The following is a 15798-nucleotide window of genomic DNA, read 5'->3' as shown; positions in this document are numbered from 1 at the left end:
TGTGTAACTCTGCTAGTAGGCACGGCGTAGACCGGGTGCTAGTAAATTGGATTCGTTCGATGCTGGCCCAAAGAATCGTTTCGGTGCGAGCAGAGGAAGATCTGCTGGTGTCATCTGGGGTTAACAGAGGCTGCCCCCAAGGCGGTGTGCTGTCTCCGTTGCTCTGGTGCATGGTAATCGATCCTCTACTCACCACCTTAAACGATTCGGGAGTCTACGCACAAGCATATGCGGACGACGTTGCTTGTTTGGTAACAGGCTCTTCGCTTATGAACATCTGCAGGAAAGTGCAGAAAACTCTGGATCGGATTGACACTTGGTGCTGTGCGAACGGGCTGTCGGCAAATCCCGCCAAGACTGGTATTGTCCTCTTTACCAGAAGGAGGAAGCTTGACGGAATCGTTCTGCCAAAGCTAAAAGGAGTCACAATCCAGCTATCCAAGGAAATTAAATATCTAGGAGTAATCCTCGATAGTAAGCTCCTATGGAAATCACACGTTGACACAAAGGCATCCAAAGCGCTGACAGCTTTCTGGCAGTGCAAAGGTGTCTTTGGGAAAACGTGGGGTCTCTCTCCTAGCAAGGTCCTATGGATCTACACAGCTATGATAAGACCCATTATCACCTATGCATCAGTGGTCTGGATGAGTAGACTATCCCTAGTGGGAGTCAGGAGGACCTTATCGAGACTACAACGCACTGTGGCCATCTGTTGCACCGGAGCTTTTCCGACCACTTCAGGCCCGGCACTAGATGCTCTGATTGGTTTACCACCACTTGATGCTTTCATCCGAGGAGAGGCCCTGAAGGCCATCTGCAGACTGAAACACAGTGGGAACTGGTACGGCCCTTGTCCGGCATTGGAACACAGAGAAGGTATGGACATCGATCCAACGATTCTCTCCATGCCCCTTGACTCAATGCCATCAAGAGTCGTACTTGAAAAGAGATACAGTGTAGTGCTACCAGAGGCTCAGTTGTGGGGAGACTCAGAAAATGAGCCCGGCAAACACTGTTTTCGCATTTTTACGGATGGCTCCAGGACCGAGCATGGCTCCGGCTCTGGGGTCTACGTGGAATCCAGCGGGACAAAACTGCACTTTGCTCTTGGAATGCATGCATCTGTGTTTCAAGCGGAGGTGTATGCAGTTCAAGAAGCGATGAACTTTGTTGTGGAAAAACGATGGAGAGGCAGATCTATATGTGTCTGCAGCGACAGCCAAGCTGCGCTCATGGCCTTAGATAGCCCTCAAACCACATCAGGGGTAGTGAAGTCCTGTAAATCCAGGCTGAACTATGTCGGCAGACATAACAGCCTGATGCTAACATGGGTCCCGGGACACGTGGGTATCGCGGGTAACGAGACCTCTGACTCCTTAGCTAAGATGGGCTCTGAAGCCAACTTCTTTGGCCCAGAGCCCGCTTTGCCACTCCCCTCTGCGGCCATCACGGCCACGGTTAGCAAATGGGTAACTACTACCCACAAGCGAGCTTGGCAGGCTGAGAGAGGCTGCAGATGGACAAAACTGATGTTACCTGTCATGTCCGATCGACTGTCGCAAACCCTTCTGTCATTAGGCAGAGGGGAGTGCAGACGGCTGGTTGGACTAATGACGGGCCACTTTCTGTGGGCAAAGCACATGGAAAGGTTGGGCATCTCAGACAGTGTACTCTGCCCAGCTTGTGAAGAGGAGGATGAGACGGCGGATCACTTCCTGTGTGTCTGCCCCGCCTTCGCCCGAATCAGGTTTGAGGTCTTTGGCACTGATGTGTTAAGAAGCGACCATCTTGGCTCCTTGGCACCACAAGATCTACTCAGATTTCTTCGGAGATCGGGTAGATTTAAAGAAAATTAAAAGGGAATCCAAGTGTAGTACAATGGACTCAATTAATGTCTGAGTGCTGCACTTGCTAGTTGTCCCGACAAAAAAAAAAAAAAAAAAAAAAAAAAAAAAAAAAGACCACGTACAGCCCGATGTGAAGAAACTATTACGGCTGTATTTATAAACGAGAGTTTTGCCGAAGACTCAGAAGAATCGATTCAGCGCCGATCTCAAGAACTTGGCCTATCTTATGACACTACTTGGGCGATTTTGCGCAGAGATATTGGTTTGAAAGCGTATAAAATACTGCAAGTCCAAGATTTGAAGCCGGTCGACCCTCCAGTCGGTTGAAGCCGGAAGATCCGCATTTAGCGATCCGAATTTTGTTCAGCGATGAGGCACATATTTGGCTTAATGGCGACGTCAATAAACAAAATTGCCATAATTGGATTGAAGTGCAACCCGAAATCATTCAAGAGCAGCCATTATATCCCTTGAAAACAATCGTTTGGTGCGGCCTATGTGCTGGAGAAACCATCGCCCCATATTTCAAAGATGAGGCTGACGCCAATGACGGTGACAAGTGACAGTGAATGGCGAACACTATCGTGCTACGATAAACGACTTTTTGTCATACATCCCGTGAAGCAGCGTCGTCGTTTCGGCTATCTCTCCTCTCGGACCAGTTGATTGACCACCAAGAGCGTGTGGTATCACACCTTTGGACTTTTATTTGTCTGGGTATGTAAATTCTAAATGCTTTGTGGATAAACCAATTTTGATTGAGGAATTGGAAAGCAACATTACTAAAGTTATTCACGAGATATTGACCGAAGTCCTCCAGCGAGTCATTTAAAATTGGTCTTAACAGATAGCCGAATGCGGCCAACATTTGAAAGAGATTATCTTTAAAAAATAAATGTCATAAATCTCTCTACACAAAAGCAATAAAGATTGCCCAACCAATTTGAATTTTTGTTGTTTTATTTTCTTTTAAAATTCGCTACCTCTAAATTGATCACGGTTCATATTTCTCACAAAAATATCAGTGCTGCGCTAAAACGCAAAAATTTGGATGCGAACCCTTGAAGAGATGTGGATAAATGAACGCATTTCAAAGAATGGGATCACAGCAAATATATTTTAGTGCAAAAAATATCGTTATGGTATAAATCCACCCCGACTTGCTTGCTGTCAGTAAGGTTTGCTCGACCTTTTTCTGGGTTATATCAGCGTGTGAAATGTGTTCTGTATTTTGGGGTGGAGGAATGGTGAAATTATAATGGTAAATAATTGGTGATTTCTAGCTACAATTATTTAACATTTCTCTGCTCTGTTTTGCGGCTTGTTGGAGTGGATGGGACTAACATTTGTCTCTCCTATAAGTATGCAACAAGTTACGATTTACGTATACTTTTCTTCGCCTAGCCCAAATGGCTTATGAAAATTTATTGGTTCAAAAAGCGTACGCAACAGGCAAATCAAAGCTCTTTTCGTAGAGCCCTGTTAGTGGCAAGTCTCAGTTAATTTGAAAAAATGGTAGTTAACCGCATTTTTGTGCGCTAACCAACCCTCGGGCTATAAAGTAAATAAACACCTTTGCATTGCAACCCACATACGCACCCTTCCGTTATTCTCTCACGCTGTGCCCACCTACTCTCTATTAATTAATTAAGGCTTGTGAATGAATTAGTATAAGCATAAGAAATGTATATACATATTTATAAGTAAGCCCTTGCATAAGGTACATCAAAATATGCATATCTGGTGAAAATAAGCGAAATATCGAGTAGCAAATATTATTGTTATATTCATTTTTATCCTCAGTTCAACTTTAAGTCGAAAACTGATATTCACTCCCCTACCAACCCCACTCATACATACAAATACGCACATTGACCGGTGTGGCCAGAGCCGGCTGGCAGGCAGGCAGGCAGACAGGCGGATGTGCAAACAACAAAGTAGTCTAAAAGGTTTGACGGGTCCACTTATGTTACAAACATGCACAGAAATGTGCGTAGGCGTTAATCGGCATATACACACTCAAGCTGCACTCCAATACAGCCAATTACAAATACAAACAATCACAACTGGTAAGGTTACTCATACGCACTGTCACCCATCGAAGCGAAACCGTATTTATATTTTCTTTTGCCTGGTAGTCCAGTTTAATTGTCATGCGCTCTTTCGTTACCCCACCCACTCATCATTCAAGTTCTTGTGTGTTTGTATTTGTGTCCTAGGTAGGTTACTGTTTAATTTCATTTCATCTGAGTACTTTTTTACAAAGTACTTTCGGTTTTAAGAATATCGTATACCTGAATTTTTTTAGCTAAATTTACGGTCTAGTGGCAGTGTTTACAATTTAATTTAGCTACTGGCCAATCCTTTGTTTGGCTACACAAATCTCTAGTGAGTTGAAGAGTACTTGACCGTTACGAGTGCGTGGCGCTGGAGAGTAGTGTGTACGTGGTGGAAGCCGCTACAATAGAAACAGTTGCCTAGAAATAAATTAAAAGTGTAGCATTTGCTTCGAAAAGCGGTGCTTAACTCTCAGAGGTTGTCAAATGCGTGGGAATTATAATTGAAAGAGTATTTAATTGAGATGTGCGTGCACCTGAAGTTAACAGGTGCTTGCTTTTACGAATGGAAGGATATAAATAACTGCACTTATAGAACGATTTTATTATTATTCTGTGCGTTTTTTGAGTAAATTGGAAATAAGTGTTTTAAAATGTCTTTATATTCTGTTTCGACATATACGCACCAAAGTAGCCTAAAAAATATATTATATACAGCTGCGGTCAAAATCTTAGTAGTGCACATACGTAAAATGGAATGGGTTAAAAAAGTGCGTGCAATCACTTTGGGGAGTGTCATACTAGTACTTCAACCATTTCATCTACCTACCGATATGGAGAAAATGCGACACTCCGTCAAGGAATAAAATTAAAAAAAATCAAACAGATATTTTAAAGACTGCAAACATGCATTTTATTATAGTAAAATTTAATACGTATTTAATATGTATACCAAAATTTTTCTAGAAATTCTAAATCTAAAAATTTGTGGAATTTTTCGAATTCTTGGTAAAGTTTGAAATTTGGTTTTATTTGGGATTTGTTAGACAATGAGTCATAGGTATGTACTTTAATAAAGATCTAATGAGGCCCAGTGTGAAAATACAAAGTGTGCTAATTAGTTTCATGTGCGCACGTTTCTTATTTTAATTTTTAAAAATAGTTGTTTATTTGTCAAGTTTGCGTACTGAAACGAATATCAATGCTATCTGGCCCAATTTTTTAATGTAATGAGCATTAAAAAAAGAAGAAGAAATGTTAAAATTATTAGGAGCTATCGTTTATCGCGGGTTGATATTGTTGATTCATTACACCAGAGGATAATTCGTTAACTTTGAGTTACTTTAAGTTATATTGTACATCTTAGTAATGTACGTAGTGATGCCTTGATTGATTCGCAAACGAGCGTAAGATATGCGCACATATACCTTCAGTTCCTTCAGCGAACCAATGCACTTATTTGAATATAACTGGAAATACTATAATAGTGTCATTATTAAATTTTGTAGAGTCCCATTCATACATCTCCCTATTAGGCTTACCGTACAGGGTAGTATACCCAACACCTGCCCGTTTTGCCAAGTGCCAGTGTGCATCACCTCCTGATATTCAGACCAGTACTTTTGAAAGACGTCACCGAAGGCAATATCAAAAATATCTATAAATTTCTAAAAGACACCGACCTACTCCATTGTATCTGACCTAACACTCGTCACCAGCCAGTCAAAAACCTTTGCAGCCAGCACTGCGTTTGCTTCAATTTACCTAATAATTTTATTATCATGTACGCTTTTTAAAATAAAAAATAAAATAAAACAAATTTTGTTGAAATTTCTGACCACAGTCTAAGTTACCATTGCAAAAAAGGAAAAAATTGAGGAGAGTGTTTTTCAAAAATGCAGGAAACATTTTTTTCGAAAAAAATTGTGAACGAAAAATATTAATTTTTTCTGAAATATTTATGTTGTTAATATCAAAAAATTTCAAAAAAATCAAAAAAAAACACTATACAAAATTTTTTAACTTTGAAGACATCTCTAAGCTATTAGGTTTTCTCACAATTTTTGTCTTACAACATTTTTTTAGTATATATATATTTTTTTTAATTAAAAAAATATATAAAAAATATTAATAATAATATTTTAATTAAAAAAATATATATTATATAAAAATGTTAAAAAGAAATTGAATTTATTTCACTTCAACAATTCTATACCATAATTTTTATTTTGCATAAATTCCAGAAAAGCCCTATCGAAAGATTTATAATATTTGCGAATGACGTCGTACGCCAATTCTATTTGACACTTGTGAACTGGACGTAAAGGTGTGCGTAAAGGTCAAAATAAAGATATTCATCACACGAAATTATTATTTTTCATTTAGTAAAAAAGTTATTTAGAAAAAAATGGATGATTAATTTTGCGCCACCTCGTATATATAAGAATTGGACATACAAACATGACCAACTAACATCTTCTATCCGGAAAATATGTTGTCTCTTGGCCATTCTGATTCCAAATGGCGTCAGAATAATAACTCATCATGGAGTGTACATTTTTAGCAAGATCAAGGAAAAATTATTTGGGCACTACAAATCCCTTCCCTATATTAAAATTTTTATTCTCTACTAATTAACAAAAAAAAATTAATTTCATTTTAAAATTCAAGTTAGATAAGTTTATATGTATCGGGTGTTTTGGATTATATGTAAAGTTCTTTGGCCTAACACTATCCGAAATGCGGACTTGTGGCAAATGACCGAGCAAGAACCGATCCAAAAGGTGATAAGAGTTTGTAAATGGCGACTCGCAGAAAGTACAGGGAAAGCATAAGCAAAACTGCGTTGGAATGGAGTCCTCAAGAACACAGACCACCCCGCCATCCTCGAAATAACTGGGGACGTTCTAACTTTCGTGATTTAGAAGCAGTTAACCAAACGTGGGATGTTGCAAAGAGAACAGCAGTTAATAGAATATGATATAAATGTTTCGTTGATTGCTATGAGCAGAGTTGGAAATGTCGTTGATGTATAGCTGATTCATTTTTGAAAATATTGGAGAATAAAATGGTTTTTTTGCATTTTTGTGTCTCTTACAATAAAGAAATGTGATATAAGATGCAAGAGAAATGAATATACAGTCAAACTGTTGCGACCTGAAGCGTTTCTAAAATTAGCACTAGTTGTTTTAATAATTCTGTCTGCTGTACTAAAAATTCCCAAAAACGTACCGATAATAAGAAGAAATGCGCACGATGCTCATAATTTTTAGTGCAGAATTTTACAAAGCAGAACTTTAACAATACAGAATTTTCCAGTACGGAATTTTTAAACCCAGAATTCCGAATACAAAACTTTAATTAGAGAATATTGTACCATAGGAATTTTTTACTCAACCCACTAAATGTGTGCCATCTGGGCACCAATTCCATATGTTGGTGATCAATACTTGTGGACAGAGTTTTACGATGGCGGCAACTGATGAATAAAAAATATATGCCATAGGAAACTTGATAACTTTTTGATTGAATTGATATAATAATTGGTTTTTCTGATTGGGTTTTTGTATAAAGAAATCGGAAAACTTTGTCAATAAGCTAATTAAGCTATTAGGGAAAATTTGAGCTTTCCGTGTAGATGGTGAAAAGTGGTGATAATCGAGCAAGAAAAGTTAAAAATTTTATGTTTCCTTTGAAAAATTGTGATGAAAACCATTTATGCAAAATCGAAGAAATCAAGATATAAGGAAAAGAAAAAAGCTAAATACCCACGACATATTGGAAGAGAGGAGAGGCTGAAACCTACTGATTTTGTATGTGAGTAATAATTGCTTGAAATTTCATTTAGAAAGGCAAGTAGTGAAAGGGAGAACTTCAGCTTTTGATTCTTCCATTCTCTAAAAGGAAAGTATGAAAATATTTGGTATCTTGACTGTTGTGATATAATTATTAATAATGTATTTATTTATATTATTTATTTTTATAACATTTTATTTATTTATATAATCTATGATCAGAAAGTACCATGAATGTTAAAATAAAACAAAACAGAGTTAAATTTCAGGGAAATTTATTTTATCTCCTTCAAAATATGACCCGTGTGAAGCAACACACATGTTCCAACGTTTAACCCAGTCCTCCATGCATCCCTGATAGGCCGACGAAGGGATGCCCTTCAACTCCTTCGTCGTATTTAATCTCCTCTATCGACTGAAATCTCCTTCCACGAAGTGGTAACTTCAACTTGGGAAACAAAAAGAAGTCGCACGGGGTCATATCGGGTGAATACGGTGCTTGCACGATGGTATTTACTTGGTGTTTGGTCAAATAATCCAGCACAATTTTGGCTCGGTGTGATGGCGCGTTATCATCATGCAAAATCCAAGAATTGTTTCCACACATTTCCGGCCGTTTGCGACGTACAGCATCTCTCGAACGTTTCAAAACGGATAAATAATATTCTTTATTGACTTTCAGACCCGATGGAAAGTACTCATGGTGCACTACGCCTCGGTAATCGATGAAAAAAGTCAACATCACCTTGCCGGTACTTTTTGTTCATAGGGTATAATCATTAATAACTACATACAGATATTTCTTTGAAAAGCCAGCTTAGAGAGAGTTTTGTTTTTAATTTATTTTTAATATTATATATTCTAATATTTACACTTCCTGACGTTTATTTCTTTTACGTCTTTCTTTCGTTCTCATATTTTTAATTTTTTATAAATGGAGGTTTTTGAGCAAATCAATGCATGAGTTAATAATTCTCTCCTTCTGCTATAATTAAGACACCTTTGAATTCGTATCGCTCGCAAGAATATCTGTTTCGTTGTCATTTCAAATTTTCTTTTGTATGCGACAAAAACTATATCTCATGCGCGTGCAATACAACAGCCAAACAAGAGGGAAATAGAAACAAAAAATCAGCTACAACTGCAACAAATGCAATAAATCCGTTTAGGTGGATAGAAATACAGTAAATTTATTTCAACAGCGTGCACAAATATACTTATATAAGTAATATTTTGTAGACACGCATTATTTTCTTATTGAAAGATGTTTAAAAATAATACAAGAACAATTACAATGAAAAATAGCAACATTTTTGTCTCATTTGTTTACAAATTGCACTGTGCCTTAAATAGAACAGGAAGATAGTCGCCGCCTTTTGTGTGGCGGATGCTAGGATGTGTTAGGAAGAAAAAATTCCTTACGATATATTTTTAATTAATATCGTTGCAACGTTTTGTTGGTGCACTAGGATCTTATAAAGGCAAGCAACACATCGTGAGAAGAACCAGAGCTTTTAGTACTACATACATTGCGGGTCAAATAAGGCCAACTAATGCCAAGAACGCATAACTTTTCTACTATAAATGAGTTTTTTTTTGCTTTCTGCAAGCGATAACTGAATTTTGCGAAATTTTTATATGTGCATTCTTGTCAACGGTTACTTGTCATGAAGGAGTGAAATTATTGTCAATATTTTAATTAATACGAGTACTCGAATGAAGTGCGTTTCTTTAAGTGCTTGTGTCAGCAAAAAAAATTGTAGTTGTGGGGTTTTAAGAGTGTAAGATGAACACACCAACACTGCTTACATCTATCTCGATGCGCTTTTTGGACCGATGTTATGGCAGAAAGTATTATTGGCTCATATTTCTTCGACCATGAGAATCAAATACCCAAAATGGTTTCTGGAGCTTCCAACAAAGCAATGATCGACCATTTTTTGAGGCTAACGTCGGCGCAGCATCACAATTTGTGGTGACAACGAGATGTAGTGACTGCTCACACTGCTAGGTAAACCAAGGGCCTGCTACTTAAAATTTGTGACGAAAATTCCGATTATCCGTGCCCACCTCGTTCACTAGATTTAACTGTTTCCAACTGTATTATGAGGATATTTAAAATTTAATGTTAATATAAGTGGATTTTCAAAAAAGTGATTTTGTTTTTTACATTTTCTTAAAGAATAATATCCTAAAAATATTGTGTGCAAATTTGAATTGAATCTGACAAACATTTTTCGAGTTATTCAACAATTAACAAAGGGCGCTGCATCGTGAAGATATCAAAAGTTCGAGAGCAAGTAGCTAAATGCTGCACGTATGAAAGTGGCAGATAAGTGCGCTAACGATAACACTCGAGAAGGTAGAATGCTACGTAGGCAACAACAAATCGATATTTTGGAAGCTACTGAAAAATATTTCCAGATCCCGCCATATTGTTAATTTTGAAAAAAAAAACAAAAAATTCGATCAGGCACAATATTGTTTATTAATAAAACCTATTTCTCTTGTTCCATTGATTTTAGATGAATCTTCGGGAGAAACAGGCTCCACATAAACAGAGATAACTTTACAATTATTAATTTTTTTTTGAAAACCGAAACATGATGTATTAATGCTATGTTTTTATTTTTGTAAAATAAAGCAATTGACTAGCAAAAAAAAAAAATATTGAAAATTATAATTTTTCTGACTAGCCCTACCTAAAGCGAATACAATTAGACAGCTGAAGCAAAATATTCGAGACAAATTTCTTGTATAATGGGAAACTGACTAAAAAGTGTCAATCTTCTTATCGAAATAATACCAAAAAAAGGAAAAAAAAAAATTATTTAAAATATTATTATATTTCTAAGAACCCTATGATAAGTAGTTTAAATTTGTTATATATAAATAATTTGTATGAAAATTAAGTAAAAAATTAGTTTTTAAAATAAATATATATTTTTTTTAAATAAAGCATAGGATATCAATTTTTCAACATTTGTAAATAGATATTAAAAGATCACATTGAATAATATCCATCTATTAAAATTATATAGCATTTTTCTTATAGAAATTTAATGCTAGTTTTCACAGCGTTGATGACCAGGTAAATATTAGAGAAAAAGAATTAAAAAAAAGTGTCTAATTCTTCTGGCCATTGAACAAATTTAAGAAGTAGCATCAAATAATTTTTTTTTTAACTACCCTAATATGCATTCACGTATATCCTTCAATTTGAGAAAGTTATAGTGCATCAGAGCTGCATAAGTAAAGAGTATTTAAAAATAAGCGAATAAATGTTGTTCTAAAATAAAACATGTAAAAATTTAGTTTCTTTCTGCAATCTGTTATGGCTTTAACAATTACATATAGCACATGGGCTGAAATGCCGCGAGTCTAACATATAGATGCCAGTAGTTTTATTGCATTCACCTATTTTTTAGTTAGTATTAACCCTAAAAAGGCAGCTGTTGAAATTGTATGATATTCTGTTCATTAGTTTGTGAGTTATTATGCTAAGAGTGACGCTACTTTTGTTATTTTAAAAACGATGTATCAAAAAGATGTTCATGTTTTAATCTCACACTGCTTCTTGATGAAGAAAAACACCGTTCAGGCAAAGCAATGGCTAGAAAAGTTTTACGGAGACTCCACTCCATCAGAAACAACAATAAAATAATGGTTTGCTGACTTCAAATATGGTCGAGGAGACACCGATGGTGCACAACGCAGTGGACGTCCGTAACACCAGAAAACATCAAAAAAATCTACAAAACCGTTTTGAGTGATTGAAAAGCGAAGTTGGGTGAGTTAGGTGACATCGTAATGATACCAAAAGATATCTTTGCATTAGCATTTGACTATGAGAAAGTTCTTTTCAGGTGTGCCGCGTTTGCTCACTGTTGACCAAAAACAAGAACGTGTTGATGATTCAAAACAATGGCAAAATTACTTGAATTTAAATTCGAATTGGTCCCACATCCACGGTATTCGCCAGATTTTGCTCCTAGCGGCTACTGGCTGTTCGCAGACATAAAAAAATGCGCGCCGGTAAGCAATTTTGCTCGAATGTAGAGGTTATCGCTGAAACTGAGACCTATTTTGAGGCAAAATATAAATCGTTCTACAAAAGTGGTATTGAAATGTTAGAGCGGTGCTCAAATGATTGCATTGTTCCTGATGGGAATTACATTGATGTATAAAGCTAATTTTGAACAAAAAAAAAAAAAACGTGTTTTCTGTGTTATGCTTTGTTTTATTTCAAACACGTTATGTGATAGAAGGTTTTTGACAGCGGTCACATTTTCACCGCACAAAATTCATTCTAGCATATTGTGTTTCAGTGGTCCATAAAGAAAAAATAATAAGCCACATCAATGAAGAAGCAAATAATTTAATTAAAACCGACGGATTAATACCAAGACTCCGGCGCACTAAACCGAGCGATTTCATAAATACTTCCATAAAATGCTTTATGCTATGCAGAGTGAAAATTATGCAATGTTGTCATAATTAAGTTGCTTGTTAGTCATTTGTAAATATTTATGAACTAGGCGCAATTCAAATTAAAAAAAAAATTTCTTCTCACAACCCTTTGTGAAAAGAATTCAGAAAGTGTATCCCACATCAGATCGTTAACCGGCTCTCAGCCAATTTGAAAAAATCAGGTGATTTTCTGAGGTAACAGCGGATGTGATGGAGATTGTGTTGGTGATATTTGAAAAAACTTAAGGAATCCCTCATCCATGTTACTTCGTTGCCGTCGGCTGTTTGGAAGAACGCACGAATACGTGTGAAATGAGCGAGCAGAATTCTGCTGCTGAATCTTCTGCTGCTGAATCTTCTACTTTCACAATTTTGCTTCGGATGGCCTAACCTTGCGTAAAACCCATACATGGCTGAGTAATTGATAATCCTGTTTGTTAAGTTGTTTCGGACGCTTTGTCAATTGTTATTTGATTCCATCGAAAAAGAGCTTTTTCGAATTGGCATTATATTTACTTCCGAAATATTATTTTTGTGTTAACATTTCTGTTGAAGCCTTTCTGAATCATTTTAATGCCAAAACAACGCTTCCAAATTGGCTGCAGGCTGGGCATTCTAAAGTTGGTATTTTTTTTGTTGCTGCCAAGAATTATTTTCTTGCTTTGGACGCATGAATGGCTGCGTTGTCAAGCTGGAAAATCCACTCCTCTTCGAATTTATATTAAAAAAAAAAATAATAAATACTTCGTTTAGAAGTTCTATTCATTTTTGTAGGTATGAAACATTTTTTCTTAGACACTAATGGCTTCCTCCTCTTTTTTCTGGCATTTATCATGGTAATACATTTTGGAACCAACTGGTACGCCCAGATTGAATTTTTTTTCATCGAGAAAAATTACTCTTTCCTATTGATCTTGCCAAAATTGGTACTTTTCGGCAAATGTCAGTCTGACCTTTTTGTGTCGTGTGGTTAACTTAGTATTAGGTACTCGTTTCAGATATTTTAGACTACAATCCACTTGCAAAATTTGTTGCACACGACGGATGGCAACTTTTAAATTAAGAGTGGGCGATGCTTTAGTATCTTCTATCATCATAATCATTTCAGTCTTGAAAAAACCCCGATAGATCACGACTTGTAAATATTAGTTTGGGGGAAAAGAAATCCATTGTTTTTGCATACAATTTTTGCGCAAATGATTTATTTGAAATTATTTTATGGCCGATTGTCAGCAGCTGGACGATGCTCCGACTACTAATATGACGGTAAACTTCGATTATTTCTGTGATTTGTCGACATTTTCGACATTATCGACATTTTCTTTAACATCAAAAATGCCTGAACGGAATCGACGAAACCAAAATTGCACGTAATTAGCTGTTACAGTATCGGCACCACAAACACCATTCACAATTTCAGCGGCCTGACGTGCACATTCGCCTTTATCAAAGAAAAACTGTAAAATGGATCGAGTTTTCTCTTTGTTGACCTCCATTGTTAACCCGCTGTAGCTCACAACTTGAAAATGAGCATAAACTTTAAATTGTTTGATAGATACTTTATGAGATATCGATCACTACAGCCATTTACCGAGAAAATAGTGGATTTCTTTTTCCCCAAACAATATTTTTGTGCGGTGTATTTCTGTTTTGTAGTATCATTTTGAATTCTCCAGCTCTTGAAAGAACACTGCAAAGATCACGACTTTGGTTATACGCTTTACCAACAATTGAAGGAGTTTGTGGATCAAATTATTAGCAATTTAGTCAAACTCGTAAATATATGGATTACGAGTAGAAACTAAAGCCTGTGTCTCTAAATAATCCGCTCGAAACACTAGGAAGTAGTTATGGCTTCTCTTGGTTAGCCAAGTTAATCTAATCCCATTTACTTATAGACACTAACGTTTTTGATATTTGCAGCGATTTCCAATATACATAGTTTTTTTTCAATAGCTAACATTTATTGTTAATTTATTTTCTGCCATCTCCATGAGGGTTGAACGTTTAAATAAAAACAGATATGTGATTTTTTTATTTCCACAGGTCTTATTTTGAAGACTGTTCTTGCTAATTATCGCAGTTTCACTAATTATAGGGGAAATTTGATAAACTGTTCAATGAGTCAGCTAAAAGATACGCCTTACAGCAATGCAATAGACTAAGAAAAATCAAGATAAAATAATTCTAACAAAAAATAGCTAACATTACTGTTACACATACGCATACATTTATATGTGAACACATAGTCGACTTGACTTGATTGTATGTGTGAGTGTCTTGCACAAACAATCCCAAAAAAGAAATAAAAGAAGGAAATGTTGTTGAATCGAGTGATTTGAAGGATTTCAGTTCAATGCACGACGGGCAGCAATCAATTGCAGTTGCACAGAAAATAATATCATAAATTTACCATACGCAATACAACAACAATAAAAAATTATATGATTTCGCTGGAAAAAAGAAAATATTTGCATTACGGTTAACTAAAATTTGCATAAAAAAATACGCACTTATCGTTATAGGAGCACATGTGCGTTAATAAAATATTATGCATATTTGTATTTTGGGCTGCTCAAGACAGCGTGCCACAATCTCACTTGTCAAAAACAGTCCACTTTAGATTTTATAAGTACATCATCTTGACTCTTGTGAGTGAATTCATACTTAGCTGATTGCTAAGTTTTTTTTATTTAGCTTGGCATGACACATCAAAATATTTGCATAGAATTTTTCCCCAAAACTTATTTTTGCAAACTCACTTTCCATAAGCGATGAATTTACACAATATTTTCAACTTTAACCTCCCCATATGGCTTCAAGTGCAATTTACACCATTTTATATTCACCTTTTTAAATATGAATACGAATTTCCAACCGTTAGCTGTTTATACACGCATGCTTTTAGGCGTATAATTCCCGTGTTACACTTCCGTTCTTGCCGTTACGTTTTCACTTTTTAATTCGTCAGTTTAGATAATTCCGTTCAGCGGTTAGTTGCTTCTTTGGCGCCACTTGTTGAGCGAATGCGTTGCGGCTTCGTAATTTACGCGCCTTTTATAAAGTGGAGGCCGAACGCACAAAAAAATTAGAAAAAAATCTTACCATCAACAGCTACTAACTGATAGGCGGCTATCGTCTGCTGTGTCCTCGTCAGCATCAACAAAATTGCCGTCAGCGTCAGCGTCAGCGTCGTCGTGCTTGTCGTTTTTCATATTCGTCCTCAACATCGTTGCCGCTGTCGGCCTATTTCACAGCATAACAACAAACGCACTCGTTCACACTCGTACACACAGCATAGGAGTACGAGTGTAAGTGGTTGGGCGAGCCGACGCATTGTCGATAAGAAACTCAGTGTCGGTGTTGCTGATTAGGCGTTCGTAAGGATTGCGACTTTTTTCTTCGTTGTTGTTCATTTTGTGCCGCACTATGTTATATGGTTGAAGTTAAATTTTTTAGCGTTCATATTACATTAATCCGTAAGTGCTTGCTTCACCACTTTATTGCCTTTTACATTTGTTTGTAAGGGGCGCAAAAAATTTAGAAATAAAAACGTATATAGTGATGACAACAAGAACCGAAAGTAATGACGTGTGCAAAAAGTGTGGCTTGTGGGGTCTTGCAAAGATA

At 36.4% G+C, this 15798-nt stretch overlaps 1 protein-coding gene across 1 annotated transcript in view; it reads right to left on the bottom strand.

Annotated features, from left to right (window-relative positions):
* LOC129248270 (uncharacterized) overlaps window positions 1-15123 on the bottom strand; it is a 59195-nt gene extending 44072 nt beyond the window's left edge. The window contains exon 1 of the mRNA XM_054887755.1: window positions 15018-15123. The gene's annotated coding sequence lies outside the window, so the exon portion shown is untranslated. The remainder of the gene's footprint in view (window positions 1-15017) is intronic.
* Window positions 15124-15798: the final 675 nt, after the last annotated feature.

Source organism: Anastrepha obliqua, chromosome 5, assembly GCF_027943255.1.
Source record: "Anastrepha obliqua isolate idAnaObli1 chromosome 5, idAnaObli1_1.0, whole genome shotgun sequence".
In the NCBI taxonomy this organism is placed as follows: domain Eukaryota; kingdom Metazoa; phylum Arthropoda; class Insecta; order Diptera; family Tephritidae; genus Anastrepha; species Anastrepha obliqua.
This window is presented reverse-complemented; position numbering and strand designations above follow the sequence as displayed.